The sequence below is a fragment of the Equus asinus genome, chromosome 22, assembly GCF_041296235.1.
Source record: "Equus asinus isolate D_3611 breed Donkey chromosome 22, EquAss-T2T_v2, whole genome shotgun sequence".
Taxonomy (NCBI): Eukaryota; Metazoa; Chordata; class Mammalia; order Perissodactyla; family Equidae; genus Equus; species Equus asinus.
Genome location: NC_091811.1, coordinates 57,705,013 through 57,722,577, shown reverse-complemented (window position 1 = coordinate 57,722,577; position 17,565 = coordinate 57,705,013). Strand labels below are relative to the sequence as shown.

General features: G+C 43.4%; 1 protein-coding gene across 1 annotated transcript in view; it reads left to right on the top strand.

Moving 5' to 3' along the window:
* The first annotated feature begins 13,984 nt into the window (after nucleotides 1–13,984).
* LOC106822844 (olfactory receptor 6C2-like) overlaps nucleotides 13,985–17,565 on the top strand; it is a 153,361-nt gene continuing 149,780 nt past the window's right edge. Inside the window, exon 1 of the mRNA XM_070494800.1 lies at nucleotides 13,985–14,076. The gene's annotated coding sequence lies outside the window, so the exon portion shown is untranslated. The remainder of the gene's footprint in view (nucleotides 14,077–17,565) is intronic.

The following is a 17,565-nucleotide window of genomic DNA, read 5'->3' as shown; positions in this document are numbered from 1 at the left end:
TTAATAGGAATACTTCTAACATTTTCCAACAGGTTACACCTATTTTCTCTCAGCCTTTCACCCACCCTTTTATTGCTGGGGTTGAGAGTCTGCAAACTAACATTTATGTGGCTCCCTTGCTTGCTGGCTTCTTTGTGTGTTCTGCCAATAGTGAGCATTGGAGGGAGATCAGATTGTGGGAGGAAGAGGGCATCTTCCTGCTTCCAGCTGGACAGAGTGGTGGCTGTTGGCAGTGGTGGTTCTGTGGCACCAGTGGGGTGATTCCAGACTCCAACAGCCTGAGCCAAGGGCAGCACCTTTTCAGCAATTCTAGCTCTGCCCTCTTTGGGAGATTGAGAAATGTTGTGACAGTGTTGACAACAGGACAGCAGCAGGGGTTTGGGGGCTCCAGCCCAGGATGTTAGCAGCTTATGATCTCTGGGTAGCCTTCCTTCTTCCTTTTTGCCCCTCCATCCTTCCTGATCCTTCCCTTTGGTTATCACCTTTTAAACCAGTTCTCTACACTACATTTCTTCTGTTTGAAACCGCTAGAGTGATTTCTGTTTGCCCTACTGGACCTTGACTAACATACCCATTAAGAATGATGTGGACTTTGGGGTTGAGATAAAAATATTGAATTGTGTTAAATAAATATTGAGATGAATATTTCATGCCAAATCCTCTGTGCTCAAACCTCTTATAACCTCTCCTCTACCCTTACTCTCAATTGATGAATTTGCCTCATGCTTTATGATGGAAGCTATCAGATGTAAACTTCTTTATTTTCTATTACAAGACCTACAAATTATCCGCAAGTTTTTCCATCTTTCCTCCTGTCAAGGGTCAATCTCTCTATTTATGTCTAATTTCACCCCTTCTCACCCTCTTGATTTCTCACATAACATAGCAGCTTCATTAGGATATAATTCACTATTCGCATACCATAAAATTCACTCATTTAAATTATGCAATTCAGTGGTTTTTTGTGTATTCAGAGTTGTACAATCATCTCTACCATCAAGTTTAGAATATTTTCATCACTCCGAAAAGAAACCCTGTGCTGATTAGCAGTCATTTCCTGTTGCCCTCAACTCCCCCATCACCACCAATGTACTTTGTGTTGTACGGATTCACCTATTCTGGACATTGCATATAAATGGAATGATGCTATATGTGGATTTTTGTGACTGGCTTCTTTCACTCAGCGTAATGTTTCCAAGGTTCACCATGTTGTAGCATATATCAATGCTTCATCCTTCTTATGCCCAAATAACATTCCACTGCATGGATATACTATATTTTGTTTATGAATTCATCAGTTGATGTTCATTTGGGTTATTACCACTTTTGGGGTGCTATGAGCATTGCTGCTATGAATTCTAATCGTAGCTTTACCTTCTCTTTCTCCTAAATCATTAATCTCTACTTCTCTATGGATCTTTCAACACACCAGTATGCTCTAATGCATCTCAACAACAAACTAATCCTCTCTTGACTCCATGTCTGTCTTTAGCTACCACCCCATTTAATAATCTACTTCACAGTCATACTTCTTGAGTCATCTGCTCATGTTATTTCAATTTCCTCTCCTTCCATTCACTCTTCCATCCCCTCCAATCCATCATTCTAATTAAAAACTGTTCTTATCAAAGCTTCAATGACCTGCATATTGCCAGATTCAGTGGATATTCCCTGTTCTTCTCTTATCTGACTTCTTAACATCTTCGGAAACAGTTGGCTACTACTTCCTCCTTGAAATATTGCCTCATCTAGGCTGTCACAGTCGTCTTGTTTCTATATCATTCCTCAGGCTGTTCCTTCTCAGACTCCTTCTTTAGGTCTTTTTCATCTACTCAATCTCTAGATCTTGTTTCTTAGATCTCCCTTTGTCTACATTCTCTCATTAAGTAATCTCATCCATTTTCATGGTTTTAAATACCCTATATATGCTAATTATTCACATATTTATCTCTTTAGTGCAGATTTTTTCTCTGAGTTTCAGATTTGCGTATGTAGTTATCTACTTGACATCTTCCTCAGTATGTCTCCTGGATGTGGAGGAATGGCACCCTTGTCAAAAATATTTGACCATATATACATGATGGTGTATTTCTGGGCTCTCTATTCTATTCCATTGGTCTGTATGTCTGTCTTAATGTGAATATGTCCGAAATGGGACTTATGATACTCCCCAACTATCTTGTTTCACTCTCTATCCATTCTCTTCACCTTCTCAATAAATGGCATCATCATCTGCTCAATTGCCGAAGCAAAAACCTAAGACTTACTTTATTTCTCCTTCTCTCTTCTCCTCCCCCCACACTCCTCCTCCTTCTCTCTTTTAAAACTTTGTATAATGGAAAATTTTGAATATATACGAAAGTTGACAGAATAGTATGATGCGCTCCATATATACATCATCAAGCCCCAACAACTATCAACCTGTGGTCAATCCTGCCCTGTACACATATTCATCCGCTTTCCTCTTCCACCTCTTGAGTATTGTTTTGAAGTAAATCCCAGACATCATGTCATTTCATCTGTAAATATTTTAATATATGTCTTTAAAAGATACTTAACAAAAAATGTATAACCACAATATTATCACACCTAAAAGGGTCAAACATAATTCCTAGGACTCATTTTTGAGAGCAGGCCACAACCCTCCTCTGCCTGGCCACTGCAATAGCCTCATAAGTGGTCTCCCCACTTCCACCCCCTGCTTACAATCCTTCAGTGGATTCCCATTATCTTTAGCATATAATCCAGACTCCTTACTGTGGCCCAAAGCCCTGCATGGTCTACCTCTCAGGGTGCTCTCCTCTACCCACCATGCTTCAGCCATACTGTCCTCTTTCACTTCCTCATACTCTCGCTCCTTTTGTTTTAGGGACTTTGAACTTGTTTCCTTTGCCTAATATGCTCTCTTTTCTCTTCAGCAGTCCCCTCCTCCCTCCTGCCTAGTTAACTTTCACTCACCTTTCAGGCCTTAGATCCAGCATCCTTTCCCCTCCTCATCCAGGTCAAGGGCTCTTAGCTCAGTTTGTAATTAATGTTTATTACTGTTATAATCTAATCAGTGTTTGTCTATAAGCTCCATAAGAGCAAGGATTATGTCTCTTTTCCTTATCTCCACTCTTCCAGCACCTAGCATGTTGCCTGGCAAGTAGTAGACATTAAAAACATATGTCATAAGAACAATGAATAGAATTACCCTAATTTGTAATTTTAAAAAAGTTTGTTTATATTTTAAAATCTGCTTGTCTCCTCCAGTGAGTTAGGCTTACAGTGTAAGAGGGCATATTTTCCTGTTCACCACATGTACTCAGGGCCATTCCCAGTGCCAGTCTCAGGGACCACTTAACACATACTTGTTGGATGGATGAATAAAAGGTCCATATCATTGGGAAAAGGATCCATATCACTGAGAATTGTCTATATCATTGAAGGTCTTATATGCCAACCTAAAGGGTTTGGATCTTATCCTACAGGAAATGGGAAGGAGTCATATGGTCTGATTGATTTGTTGGGAACATCTCTCTAACGACTGATTTAAGGGAAAAAAGACTAGAGACTGGGGGACCAATCGAGAGATGATTTGCAAAGATCCAATGAAGGGATAATGAGAAATGGAGCAATAATGGTGGGGACAGAGAGGAGATTTATGTAGGAGGTGTTAAGAAGATAGCATCGATTATTCTTTTTTTCATTTAAAAAATTTTGGTAAAATATGCATAACATAAAAGTTACCATTTAAATCATTTTTAAGTGTATAGTTCTGTGGCATTAAGTACATTCCCATCATTGTCCAACAATCACCATCATCCATCTCCAGAACTTCTTGATCTTCTCAATGGAAACTCTGTATCCATTAAACAATAACTCCTCATTAGCCCTTGGCAACCACAATACATTTATAACTTTTAGCAGATTACTCTGAGACTTCTGACTCTGGTCACTGGATACAATTTACCAGAATAAGGAGATCTTTTTGAAAGATGGTTTTGGCATGTTGACTTTGAGGTGATGTGTCCAGTGAAGAATCAAATATATGAATCGGCACCTTCAAAGAACATTTTGGGCCAGAGATAAATATTTGAGACCCATTGGCATAGAGGTTGGATCTGGTCCTCAACTACAAACCAGCACGCCTTCTTGTTCTCTCTGATTTGGTTGGCTACATCGAAATTCCCCCAAGCCAAGCACCTGGGAGCCATTCTTCACCTCCCTGTCCTCTCACTCCATCCCCATTCAATCCATCACTAAATCTTGCCACTTTTTTATGAATAATTCCTAAACATGTCTTGAATCTGCCTCCTTTTTCTTATCCCAACCACAGTGCTTTAGTTCAAGTCCATCATTTGGTTTCTGGACCATGAAAACATCTTCCTAATGGGTCCTCCTCTTTCTAGTTTTGGCACCTTCAAATCATTCTCCACAGTTACCAAAGATGATTTACTTAAAACTCAAATATGACCATTACACATCTTTATTTAAAAATCTGAATAATTTCCTCATTGTCTGCAGTATAAAGTCCAAGCTCCTCAATATGGTAGACAAGGCCTCTGATGGATGCCTCGGCCTTTCCTCTGAGGCTTTCTCCACTTAACTATGCTCCCGCAATCCCTCCTACCCAGCAGTTTCACACCGGAGCCTCTGCCAGATGGGGCCTCTCTACTTCACTTGGCTCACTCCTTCTTTATGTTAGATTCAGCTCAGGCTTTTCTTTGCCTAGAATGGCTTTCCTGATGACTCCCCGATTCTGATAAGGTTATGGGCCTCTTTTTCCTCCCACTATGCACAGCTACTACTATCGTCCTTACCGTACTGTGCAGAAAATATCTGTTTACATATCTATCTCCTTTAATGGCCTGTTGACTTATCAAGCACAGGGACTATGTTTTATATATTCCTGTGGCCCCAACACGTAATAATCAATAATGTTTGCAGAATGACGAGTGCTGTAAAGGGACCAGATGCATGAGTAATAAACAAAACATACAGATAGGAAGTTATTAAGTGATATTCAAAGCAGTGATGCATGTGATAACTGCAAATCTGTGTGAGGGGGACCCCAAATTCTGTGGGCAAGAACATACTGAGAGGGTACAAGCACTCCTTTTCCTCAGTGGATGTTAGGGCTGTTGTTACTATGAACTCTTTTTTATTTTGCAAAATGGCAGTAATTAGTATTCTAGAACCTTGCTACTCAAAGTGTGTTCCCTGGGCCAAAGATATTGGTTTCACCCAGGTGTTTGTTAGAAATTCAGAGTCTTGGGTCCCACCCCAGACTTAATGAATGTAAATCTGCATTTTTAACAAGATCCCCAGGTCATTCACATATGCATTCAGGTTTGAGAAGCAGTGTCTTGAGAAACCACTTTATTGGCTGAAAAAGGGGTTACAGCTTGCGAGCTCAGGGTCCTTGGTCCCCATCTCTCCTCCAGGAGGCAGTGCTCTGTGGGGCTTGGCTGGCTGGACATTCCAGAGCTCGACTTCAGGAAGGGGTGGTGGGAAAGGACTCAGTCTAGCAGCTGTGCCCAGAAGCAGGTCTGGAGACTCAGTATCTCCCAGGCAGGGTCAAATAGTGGCCTGGGACTGGGCTTGGCTCAATAGGCCCAGATGGTCCAGCCGGGATCAGGCAGGGGAGGTATGGCAGGAAAAAGACCTGGATGGAGTTGGTAGGTGAGACAGTGAGAGGCCTGGTCAGTGAGCATGTGTCAGGGCCAGAGACGAAGATGAGACAATTCCTGGGTTGGGGCAGGGCCTGGGGCTGGGCTCTCAGCTTCAGGAATGGGGCGAGGCTTAGGGTTGGAGTTAGGGTCAGAATGTCAACTATACACATCATTCTTGGCTTACAAAGCAACATTTGTACCTTTTGAAGGAGTAGCTGTGCTACAATGCCCTGTTGTATTCTGCAGTTGAGAGACTTTCGTCTTAGTTCTCCTCTGATCACAAGGGAAGCTCACAGGGGGCGTGGGGCAGAGTAGCAGAGAGTAAATATGTGCCCTCCCAGCACCCCAAGGTGCTCTTCTTCCATATATATATTTGTAGTGTGACTCTTGCATGCACCTTCTTATATTCAAATATGACGTTTTGGTATTTCACGGCAAAAATAATGGAAGCCATTGGAGATGAATTAGAATACAAACTATGATATGTGTTAAGAAATACTGAGACCTCCCCTTTTCTTCTGTCAGAGGAGAGAGTTGTGGATGAGAATTTGCAGTTCACACCTGGCCAGGGTGGGCCTGAGTGGCTTCTTAGAGTTGATGCAGGCTCAGGAAGAAGTCAAGTGTTCCTCAGTCCAGCCCAGTTAGCATTAGAATTTTGCAAGGAATAGGGTCGAAATCTTGCTTTATTTGCTTTCTTAATCAGATTTTATTGACTTGGGAGAAAAATTAATCCTGGCTATGATGAGGTGTGCTTGCTTTTTAGGTAACTTGTGAAGAAACTGGCTATAGCATATAACATCTACTTCATTCATGAAATCAGGGAGAGCTCCTCCCCACCTTGGATCTGGTAAAATCTGGACAGAGGAAAGCTCCTAGCTTCAGCATTTGGCTAAAATCTGAAGCTTGAACAGTGATTGTGAGAGAGAGGAAGGGTCCACAGGAAACCCTTTTCTTCTCAAGGCCTAGGTCTATAAGGGCTCTTTTGCTTATGTGATACCAAGGGACGACTTACTAAATAAAGCAGCACTTCCAGCCTTCTTATTCTGGACTGCTCGGTAATAGTTCCCTGGGCAGACAGGAAAAGAGTGGTGTAGATCCCCGTTATAGCACTAAAGGTGATCTTTTTCCCCTAGGGAAGCCTTGGTGGCGGGGAGCATGAGGACGCTGGCAGGGCTGAGACATGGCCGTGGATGGGAGAGGATGCGCCTCTCCCGGCCTTCTTGGGTTTGTGAGGAGCAGCCACCATTTTGATCCACTGAGCTGCAGGTGGCTCTCCTGACAAGAGAGAACCTGAAGTTGATTTATCTGAATTCTCACTCCCTTCCTCCTATCAGGGACCAAAGAACCGCAGTAGCCCAGAGAGGAGGGGTCTTGCTATCACCTGGGGAATCAGGAGAGCTACATGACCGGGGCCTTGCATTACCAAGGGCCTCAAAGATAGACTTTAACTCATTCCCAAGTTAGGTCACATTGTCCTTGTGTTTATTAGCTGTACTCAATGTTTTTGTCGGTTAAAAATAAACATCCAAAATATACCAGTATTTTAGTAACTCTGTTCTGACATTTCCTTATTTTTTAACATACCCACAGCCTGGGAAATGGAAGAGGACTTGTCCTCTCTCAGCCTCTGAGTGGCCCTGCCTGCCACATGCAGTTTATACAGATGAATGGGAAATCAGTTCTGACAATTGTAGAAAGTTATTCATGGTTTTGTATGTTTTGAAACAGTGTGAAAATTGCATTTCCTCCTCCCAAGATAGGCACTAAAAACAAAAGGAAACCACAAGTGCCATTTTGATGGACCAACTTACTAATGGCACAAAACCTTGTGACCCCACTCTTCACCCATCAGCTGCGGTCCTGCCCCACTCCTGAGGCACTTCCTGTCTGGCTGGCCCTGGTCTCCCACCTCCGTACCCCTGAAACTCTGGTCCTGGGGAAGCAGAGGTTTCACAACTCTGGGATCTGGCAAGAGGCAGATTTTGCATCCTTGAAATCATTTTTGGATTGTTTCTTCAAGACCCGCTCTCCCCTGAGACCCCAGGGAGCTATGAAGGAAGTGTGATTAAAACATATGTGCAGGAGAAGCACTTCCGCAATGGTGGAATAAGGACCTCTGAAAACATGCTCCTCCATAAAAACAGTAAGAACACTGACAAAAATGGTCAAAATCAAGTTATTCAGAACGCTAGAAATTAACCAAAGGCTTACAATCTGAGGAGTGGTTTTTTTTTTTAAGAAAAATGACTGACTCTTATAAGAACAGTGAGTTTTGCCCCATTCCCATCCCCTTTTCCAAGCTCCATGGTAGCCTGGACACCAGCAGCCTCAGAACCACAGCAACTGCAGGACTTAGCAGCCTAGCAGCCACTGCAGGAGGTAGAATGGATTTGAGCTCCCCAAAGGGCTGGTCCCTAGAGAACTGTCACTATTTGCCCTGTCTGGAAGATCCCTGGAAAAGCCTCATTCACAGGTTTGTCTTTCTTTGGTCAGTGAGGAAATTCCTATCATCAGGGCATTGGTCAAATAATTAGTGGCAATATTTTAAAATTGCAGCTGCCTGAGGCAGCAATATCCACTGGGGCAAACAAGATGCTGGATAAAACCTTAAAAGGAAAATTTGGGGATGTCCATAGGTGGGCGTTGAAAATCTCTTACTTATTTCTGGGCGTCTAGAAGGCAACGTTTGCACAGGGCTGCACATCTCTCGCCTCTGGCTGACTTCGAGGCTTTGTACAAGCAGGAAATGAAGGCGAAGCCAGAGTTGTAAACTGCTGGAGTATCAAAGGCGTGCCACAACACACACACACAGCCAAGGGTGGGAGACTTAAAGTCAAAGACATTTAAGGAAATCTCTGTTCAATCATTATCTGACTGCCAAGCTGGTTAAGCAGAGACTTCGGTGGCCACACATGACAAAGAATGTAGACTTTACAGAATTAATTCAGGGAAGTCACTAAACAAGCAAATGACAATAAACAGCAACCACAAAAATCCTGAGGGGGAAGGAATCTGATTTTTGGTGTTGCCACATTATATTATTTAAAATGTCCAGTTTTCAACAAAAAATTATGAGACACGCAAAGAAACAGTAGAGTGCAGCTCATACACAGGAAAAAACAAAGCAATCAACAGGATTGTTTCCTGAGGAAGGCCAGATGTTGGACTCACTAGACAGATAATATTCCCTTATAATCATTTTTATTTCTGTAAAGTTAGTCACGGTATCCCCCTTTCATTCCTCATTTTAATACTTTGATTCCCTTTTTGGGTCAGTCTAGCTAAAAGCTGGTCAATTTTGTTGATCTTTTCAAAGACTCAACTCTTTGCTTTGTTGATTTTCTCTACTGTTTTTCTGTTCTCTATTTCTTTTATTTCCACTTAATGTGTATTATTTCCTTCACGAGAGATTGAATCTCTTCTTGTTATAAAATGTCCCTCTTTACCTCTAGTAATAACTTTTGTCTTAAACTCTATTTTTTTCTGATATTAGTATAGCCATCTAACCACAGAGCCTCAAAATACAGGAAGTAAAACCTAACAGAACCGAAGGGAGAAATATAGTTAATTCGAGAATGGTAGTTGGAGACTTCTGTACTCCACTTTCAATAATGGACAGAGTGTCTAGGCAGAAATAGAAATAGGAACTAGAAGACATGAACAACACTATGAACCAACTAGACCTAACACACATCCACAGCGCGTTTCACTCAACAATAGCAGAATACTGTTCTGCCGGACATGGAACGTTCTCCAAGATAGACCATATGTTAGACCATAAAATAAGGCTCAATCAACTTAAAAGGATTAAAATAATACAAAGTATCATCTCTGACCACAGTGGAATTAAGTAAAAAATCAATAACTGAAGGAAATTCACAAATATGTGGAAATTAAACAACTCATTTCTAAATAACCAATGGGTCAAAGAAGAAAATTTATAGCTGTAAAAACTTATATATTGAACTTCACCAAAATTAAAAACTTTTGTACTTCTAAGGACACCATTAATAAAGTGAAAAGACAACCTATAGAATGGGAGAAAATGTTTGAAAATCATATATATGATAAGGACTTGTATCCAGAATTTGTAAGGAAGTCTTACAACTCTACGATTAAAAGACAAATAACCCTATTGAAAAATAGGCAAAGGATTTAAAGATATTTCTCCAAAGAAGATATACAAACGGCCAATAAGCACATGAAAGATGCACAGCATCATTAGGTATTAGGGAAGTAAAAATCAAAGCCACAATGAGATACCATTTCACACCCACTAGGATGGCCAAAATGAAAATTAAAGACAATAACAAGTGTTAGATGTAGAGAAATTAGAATCAACATTCATTGCTGGTGGGAATATAAAATGGTACAGCTATTTTGGAAAACTGGCAATTTGTCAAAATATTAAACATAGAACTACCATATAACGCACAAATTCCATTCCCAAGTATATACCCGAGAGAATTGAAAACATAGGCCCACTCAAAAATTTATACATGAAAATTTATAGCAGAATTATTCATAGTGGTCCCAAAGTGTAAGCAACCCAAATGCCCATAAACTGATGAATGGATAAATAAAATACGATATATTCATACAATGGGATATTATTTGGCAATAAAAAGGATTGACATACTGACACATGCTACAACATGCGTGAAACTTGAAAATATTTTGTTGAATGAAAGAAGTCAGGCAGAAAAGCTATCACATATTGCATGATTCTATCTGTAGAAATGTCCAGAACAGGCAAATCCATAAGAGAGATACTAGGTTAGTCATCACCAGAGAGAGGGAAGAATGGGACGTGACTGCCGGGGGTATGGAGTTACTTTTTGAATTGATGAAAATGTTCTAAAATTAGTTAGTGGCGATGGTTACACAACCCTGTGAATATGTTAAAACCCACTGAATTGAGTACTTTAAATGAGTGGATTTTATGGTCATTAAATTATACCTTAAAAAAGCTGTAAAAATAATAAAAATAAAACCAGTTTCCTTCTTTGCCTCTCCACATTAAAAGGAAAATAGGAGCAATGATTTCTGCTCTTGGATCAGTGGTTCTCAACTAGGGATGATGTTGTCCCCCAAGGCACACTTGGTTATGTCTGGTGACATTTTGTTTGTCACAATTGGGGGAAGGGTGCTACTGGCATCTAGTAGGTGGATGCCAGGGATGCTGCTGAACATCCTACAATGCACAGGACAGCCCCTACCACAAAGAATGATCCACCCTAAACATCAATCGTACCAAGGTTGAGATATCCTGCCCTGGATCGGCTCCACCAGCACAGAGCAGGGTGTGTGGTGCATCCTGTCTTTCCCACAGAGGTCCTGGGGTGGGATGGCAGCCCCTGTGTTGAGGGAGGTTATTAGAAATCATCCCAGGAAATTCACTGTCAAGGCGGGAGTAAGGACATGAACCACAGTCATCTCTCTGGGAGTGTCCTTGGGAGAAGCTTCGGTCTGGTCTCAGCTCTGAGAGTAGCTATTCTGTCCTGAGTAGTCTGTCTCTGTTTTATCTCACAGGCACTGTGAACTCTGGAAGTGATCAGACCTTTCTTTTGGGGTTGGCTGCTAAAGAGTTTTGAGCCAAACTTGTGACCCATCGCAGGAAGGGCATAGGTCTTACATTTTACATTTTTTAGTTTAATTCGTGGCTCCATTTTATATCTCTACCTTTCTTTTTCTATTTTTAAAATTTATTTTCTTTTTCTTTATTTCCCATGTTTCTACTTTTAGTTTTTCCATCTTGTGGTGTTTTGTACGTCTTGGTAAGCTATTTATACTGTGCAACACGAAACAAGATACTGAATAAATAAAGGTAAACAGTGAATCTCTCCTTGGCTCTGGGCTGGAGGTGGGAGGTCGAAGGAGGCAGATCATTGGGCAGAGTGGTGGGTGGTGTTAAGAGGCGCAGTGAGGATGGTGGGCAGGGACCAGTGATGTCTCCATCAGGTGTACTCGTCCTTGCTCCAGAGGCTCGGCCAGGTGGTGAGGGGCCAGGCTGTGAGGGGTAGGAGGATTCTCAGAGGAGGTCAGCTGTTCTGGGTCGCCATGTGGGACGCTGTGGCCTCTTGGTGTTGGAAGGAGCTGGGCTTTCAGAGAATAAGTAACAGATGCGGTGACAGAGCTGGTGGGAGAGGGGACCCAAGATGGGCAGGACCCGGTGGCATATTGAAGTGTCGTGGACGAGGAGGCAGGGATTGGGCTTCCAGGTTTCAAGTCCCACTTCCATCCTTGTGGGCCAAGAGACTTTGCAGTCATGTGGCTCCTTAGTTTCCCCATCACTAAAACAGGGTAGTAATACCTGCTAGGCCTGTCTCTGGGGTAGGCGTGAGGATCAAATGAGGTAATAAAAGGAAATTGCTGAAGTGCTCTGTTCGTTGCTAGGCTGCAAACTTTTTATTTTTTAAAAATGTGGAGGGACAAAAATAATTGTGGAGTTATTGTGGTCCTGATTGCCTCGGTGCGGGTAGAGACATTCTCATTTGGAGCAGGTAATTACTGTTGCAGAGGCACTGGAGATTGCGAGCTCGGGAGCAGGCCTGAGGGAAACAGAGAGCCTGGCTGAGCCCGGGGAACTAATTAAAACTTGCACAGCAGCCGCGGGGAGAAAGTTTTGTTAATCACCCAGTTGCATTAAGATGCATGCCATTGACTGCTGAGACCTTTAGAACTACAAGGATCTCCTGGCCTGGAGAGGCCAGTCCCTTCCCCAAGCTTTCTCTCTCAGGAGTTCTTAGCACCTCTGAGATCTTCACTCTCTCATTTTTCCCGCAAAGAGAAAGCTTGGCCCGGGAGCGTCAGGAAGGTCTGGGGTTAGGGGGACGCGGACTTCCCGGACTTGTGTGTTTTCTCACGATCTCTGGGGGGAGGTCGCCACAATTCTAGGTCTCGGGTCCAATCCCAGTGTTTTCAGCTGAGGCCACTTTCATCTTCTAAGCTTCGTGGGTTTGGCCAACAGCCCCTGGTCCCCTTTCTCTCATTTTTACATTGTTCTTCAGTTCATTTTCCCTCTCCTTGGCTCCCCCTTCGTCCCCCCATCAGCACACATCCCGGATGCTGCAGATACTACCAATTTCTACTTTCACCTGAATCAAAATGTTGTTCTGAGAAATGTCACGGGACCTGACCAAGAAAGCCCTCTCTTTGCCCTCGAGGCTGGGAGAGCAGGGCCTCCTAAGCCTTCCCTCCAAAAGCAGTCACTTTCAAGGAACTTTTCCTCTGATCCCATGCTTTCTTCGATCTTGGGATCTTTTGGGTAGCTTTTCTTGATTTTGAAATTTTGTCTTCCCAGTCCAGGGTGAACATGGACATTGTAATCTCACTTTCTCTGTTTCCCCTGATTCATGTGAAATAATGCTGATTTTTATTATACACCAGACATTGTTTAAGTGCTTTTCATACATTATGTTAATTCTTGCAACAACCCTACAAGGTAGGAATTGTCTTTGTTTTACAGATGAGAAAACTGAGCTTCTGAGAGGTTAAGCAACGTGCCCACGGTCACACAGCTTGCAGGTGGTGAAGCCAGGATCTAACTTGGAAAGTGATCCATGGCAGGCAGTTGAGGTAGAGAGGGCACTGGACTGGGAGTCAGAGGCTTGGGTTTGAATCCTGGCTCCACCACTGACTGATGGGACCTTGGGCAAGTCACACACATGGCCTCTCTTGGCCTCGGCCTCCTCATCTGCAGGGGTGAGAATAGTGCCTGGCTCGGTAGGTGAATGATGGGACTTCATAAATGTGCTTTCTCAACGCAGTGCTAGACTCAGCAGGGGCTCAGGCAGTGTCCACTGTAGCAGAGGTGCCCGTGTGTGGCAGGCAGCCCCTTAGCTGGCCCCCAGCGATCCCCACCTCCTGGTGTTCCAGGCCTCATGTAATCGCCTCCTCTTGAGGGAATGGAGACATCACTTCCTTGCCGCTGGGCCACTCCATGGCAGCTCACACCATGGCCAATGCCTTCCCTCTGAGCGAGCCAGGGAGAGAGCGAGAGAGAGTGAACAAGACAGAAGTCACAGTCTTTCTGTAACCTGGACCTTTCGGGGCTAGCATCAGTGACGCACTTCTAATTAAGAGTAAAAAGTGAAAGTGATGGGACATCACTTTTGAGATTAGGTTACAGACTGCGAATTCCACCTTGTTCACTCTCTCTTACTCTCTCCCTTGCTCACTTACTCAGAGGGAAAGGAGCTGCCATGGTGTGAGCAGCCCCGGGAAGATGTCGCATGGCAAGAAACTGATGTCCCCATCCAGGGAGCCCCTGAGGCCTGCCACCAGCCTGGTGAGTGAGCCTGGAAGCACACCCCTCCCAGTGGAGCCTTGGAGAAGGGCAGCCTGGCTGAAATCTTGATTGCAGTCTTGTGAGAGCTGCAGGCCCTCAGCTAAGCCATGCCGGATTCCCGAGTCAGAAACAGTGAGTTAATAAACGTTCGTCGTTTTAAGTTACTAAGTTTTGAGATAATATGAGAAGGAAGGCCGTGGGGCGATGTAGTTTCTCTGGGAGAATCACAAGAGATTTCTCAGAAGATGTGCTGGGCCTGGAGGGGGCGACAGGACGTAAACTTCAGGGGAAGATGAGGAAAGTTCTCAGGCAGGAGAACAGCAAACAGGTGTGTTCCAGGGATGGGAAATCTGGTTTGGTGGAAATCACCTCACCTACGTATTTACCTGGATGAAAACATCCTACTTGAGGCAAGAGTGGGCTCTTCTGTATCAGGGGTGTGTGTTTTCACAGGGCCTGTGGCCTTGGTCCTGTGCTCTCACACCTTGCCCTAAGGTGCTCTGGCATGAGCTCCCTGGCACTCAGGGCGCTGCCACCTGAGGGGCATCAGGGAAGTCCCTCCTTTGTCTCTGGCCACGCTTTCCCCTCTTTTGCCAATGCTACTTCTTATAGCATCTCTGCTCCTCCCTCAGTGTGCTGGCTCCCTCTCCGCACGGTCCATGCAGAGACCCAGAAGTGGAGCTCAGCTGCTGAGGCAGGAGTATGGAAGAGCCTGCTTAGTTGGGGTATATCCTTTCCTGGTTCCCTGGGCTTCCTGTCCTGGGGGAGGCAGGGGGCTTGTGGCTTGAGCTCTGCCTATTTGTCTGACCCGCTAGTGGCCTCATATGTCTGTCTGAGCCTTGCACAGTGGACTTCAGCGAAGTATGACCCTGGGATCTTGCACCTACTGAGACACCCTTGGTCCCTCAGGGCCAAGTTGTCATACCTTATACCACCAAGGACCCCTTTCTTCCTTAAACTCTTTGATCTTTGACCCCAAGGCTCTGCAAACAGGCAGGCGTCAATCTGAGAAGCTCATGTTACCTGCGGGGATTACTCTGGGGTTTTCCTGGCTCACTTCCTATATGCCACATGGTCCCTGCACACACACACGTATGCGTATGTAACACATGCACACACAGGACATCCCTGCACACAGATGCACACCTACTGGGCACACTTGCACATGCACGCACACACACGTACACAGAGTTGCAGTAGATGGGTAAGTAGGACAGAGGCCAGATAAGGCATTACATGAGGAGCCTGGAGACATGGGCTCCAGCCCTCGCTCTGACTCTTGGTGACTGTGGAAAAATCATATCCCCTCTCCATCTCTCTTTCCTCTTTGATAACACGATGGAATTAGAGCAGATGTCTGCAGGGCATCTTGTTTCTGTGATCTAGATGCAGACACATTAGAAAGACATGTGGGGTGGGCGTTGGTTTGGAGGCTGGGTTAATAGAGCTCAGTGGCTTTGGGGGCAGATAGACTGTGTTTGAGCTGCAGTCAGGCTGTGTGGCCCAGGGCAAGATACTTCATCTCTCTCACTGGATTCTCCATCTGTAGGGTGGGATTAATTAAACCTCGTCCTGTCAGGATTAAGTGAAGTGATTTATGCAACAATGCCACGGACTATAAATGACACGTATTATTCCTGTCTCAGCTCTGCCCTTAATTCTCTGAGCTATCTTGGGTAAACCAAACGAGCTTTTTGAGAACTCAGTTACCTCCTCTGTAGACTGGAGTTTGGATCAGTAGAGGGTCTTCAAGGAATATTCCTTTTACCATCTCTCACAGCTCAGAGGGGACGGCATCGAACGTGGCTATTCGGAGATTCACCACACGGGGGCGATGTGATCCCATTTTGAACAAACCGCGGAGAGTCATGGGCTGTTCGGCAAAAGTCTGCCCTTTGGGGTCCATTTCCCGGACTGTATCCCATCCTCTCCCGTTTTTCATTTCTAACTCTTGTTAACTGGAAATTGTAGAAATACTCAACATCATAAACCTGGAAACAACCTAAGTGCCCATCACTCCTGTTTTGCTCAAGCCTGTCTCTAACGCATACGTTTGAAAAACGCACATTGATAATCAGAAACATTCACTCTTGACTAACTTGCAAAATTGCTCCATTGATAAACACACTTCCAAAGATGTGAGTAGGCGTAATTAGCTGAAAGTAAGTTGCGCTTAATACATTAAAACAAATTCCATCTTTTCCTTTTAATGTTTTATTTTTACTTCTTAAATTAAAAAAAAATTTAATTTAATTTTTGGAAACAACAGAAATGTTTTTATTACAGCAAATTGGTTTACAACATTATATAAATTTTGAATGTACATCATTCTATTTCTATTTCTGTGTCGATTACATCGTGTTCTGCACCCAAAGACCAATTACCATCCACCACCACATGCATGTGCCTAATCCCCCTCACCCTCCTCCCTCCCGTCTTCCTCTCTGGTAACCATCAATCCAATCTCTGTCTCTATGTGTTTCTTTGTTGTTGTTTTTATCTTCCATTTATGAGTGAGATCATGCAGCATTTGACTTTTTCCCTCTGACTTATTTCGCTTAGCATAACACCCTCGAGGCCCATCCATGTTGTCATAGATGGCAAGATTTCATTCTTTTTTATGGCTGAGTAGTATTCCATTGTGTATATACACCACATCTGCTTTATCCCTTCATTCCTTGATGGTCACCTAGGTTGCTTCCAAGTCTTGGCTATTGTGAATAATGCTGCAGTAAACATAGGGTGCATATATCTTTACACGTTCGTGCTTTCATGTTCTTTGGATAAATACCCAGCAGTGGAATAGCTGGGTCATATGGTAGCTCTATTCTTAATTTTTTGAGGAATCTCCATATTGTTTTCCATAGTGGCTGCACCAGTTTGCACTCCCACCAGCAGTGCATGAGAGTTCCCTTTTCTCCACATCCTCTCCGATGCTTGCTGTCTTGTTAATTATAGCCATTCTAACGGGAGTGAGGTGATATCTCATTGTAGTTTTGATTTTCACTTCCCTGAAAGTTAATGATGTTGAGCATCCTGTCATGTGCCTGTTGGCCATCTGTATATCTTCTTTGGAGACATGTCTTTTCAGATCTTTTGCCCATTTTTCAGTCGGGTTGTTAGTTTTTTTTCTTGTTGAGATGTATGAGTTCTTTATATATTTTGGATATTAACCCCTTCTCAGATATATGGTTTCCAAAGATCTTCTCCCAGCTGTCAGGTTGCCCTTTCGTTTTGTTGATGGTTGTCTTTGTTGTACAGAAGCTTTTTAGTATGTTATAGTCCCATTTGTTTGTTTTTTCTATTGTTTCCCTTGCCAAGTCAGACATGGTACTTGAAAATATGCTGCTAAGACTGATGAAGAGTGTACTGCTTAGGTTTTCTTCTAGAAGTTTCATGGTTTCAGGTCTTATATTCAAGTCTTTAATCCATTTTGAGTTAATTTTTGTGTATGGTATAAGATAATAGTCTACCTTTATTCTTTTGCATGTGGCTGTCCAGTTTTCCCAACACCATTTATTGATGAGACTTTCCTTTCCCCATTGTATGTTCTTGGCTCCCTTGTTGAAAATTAGCTGTCAATAGATGTGTGTGTTTATTTGTGGGCTCTGAATTCTGTTC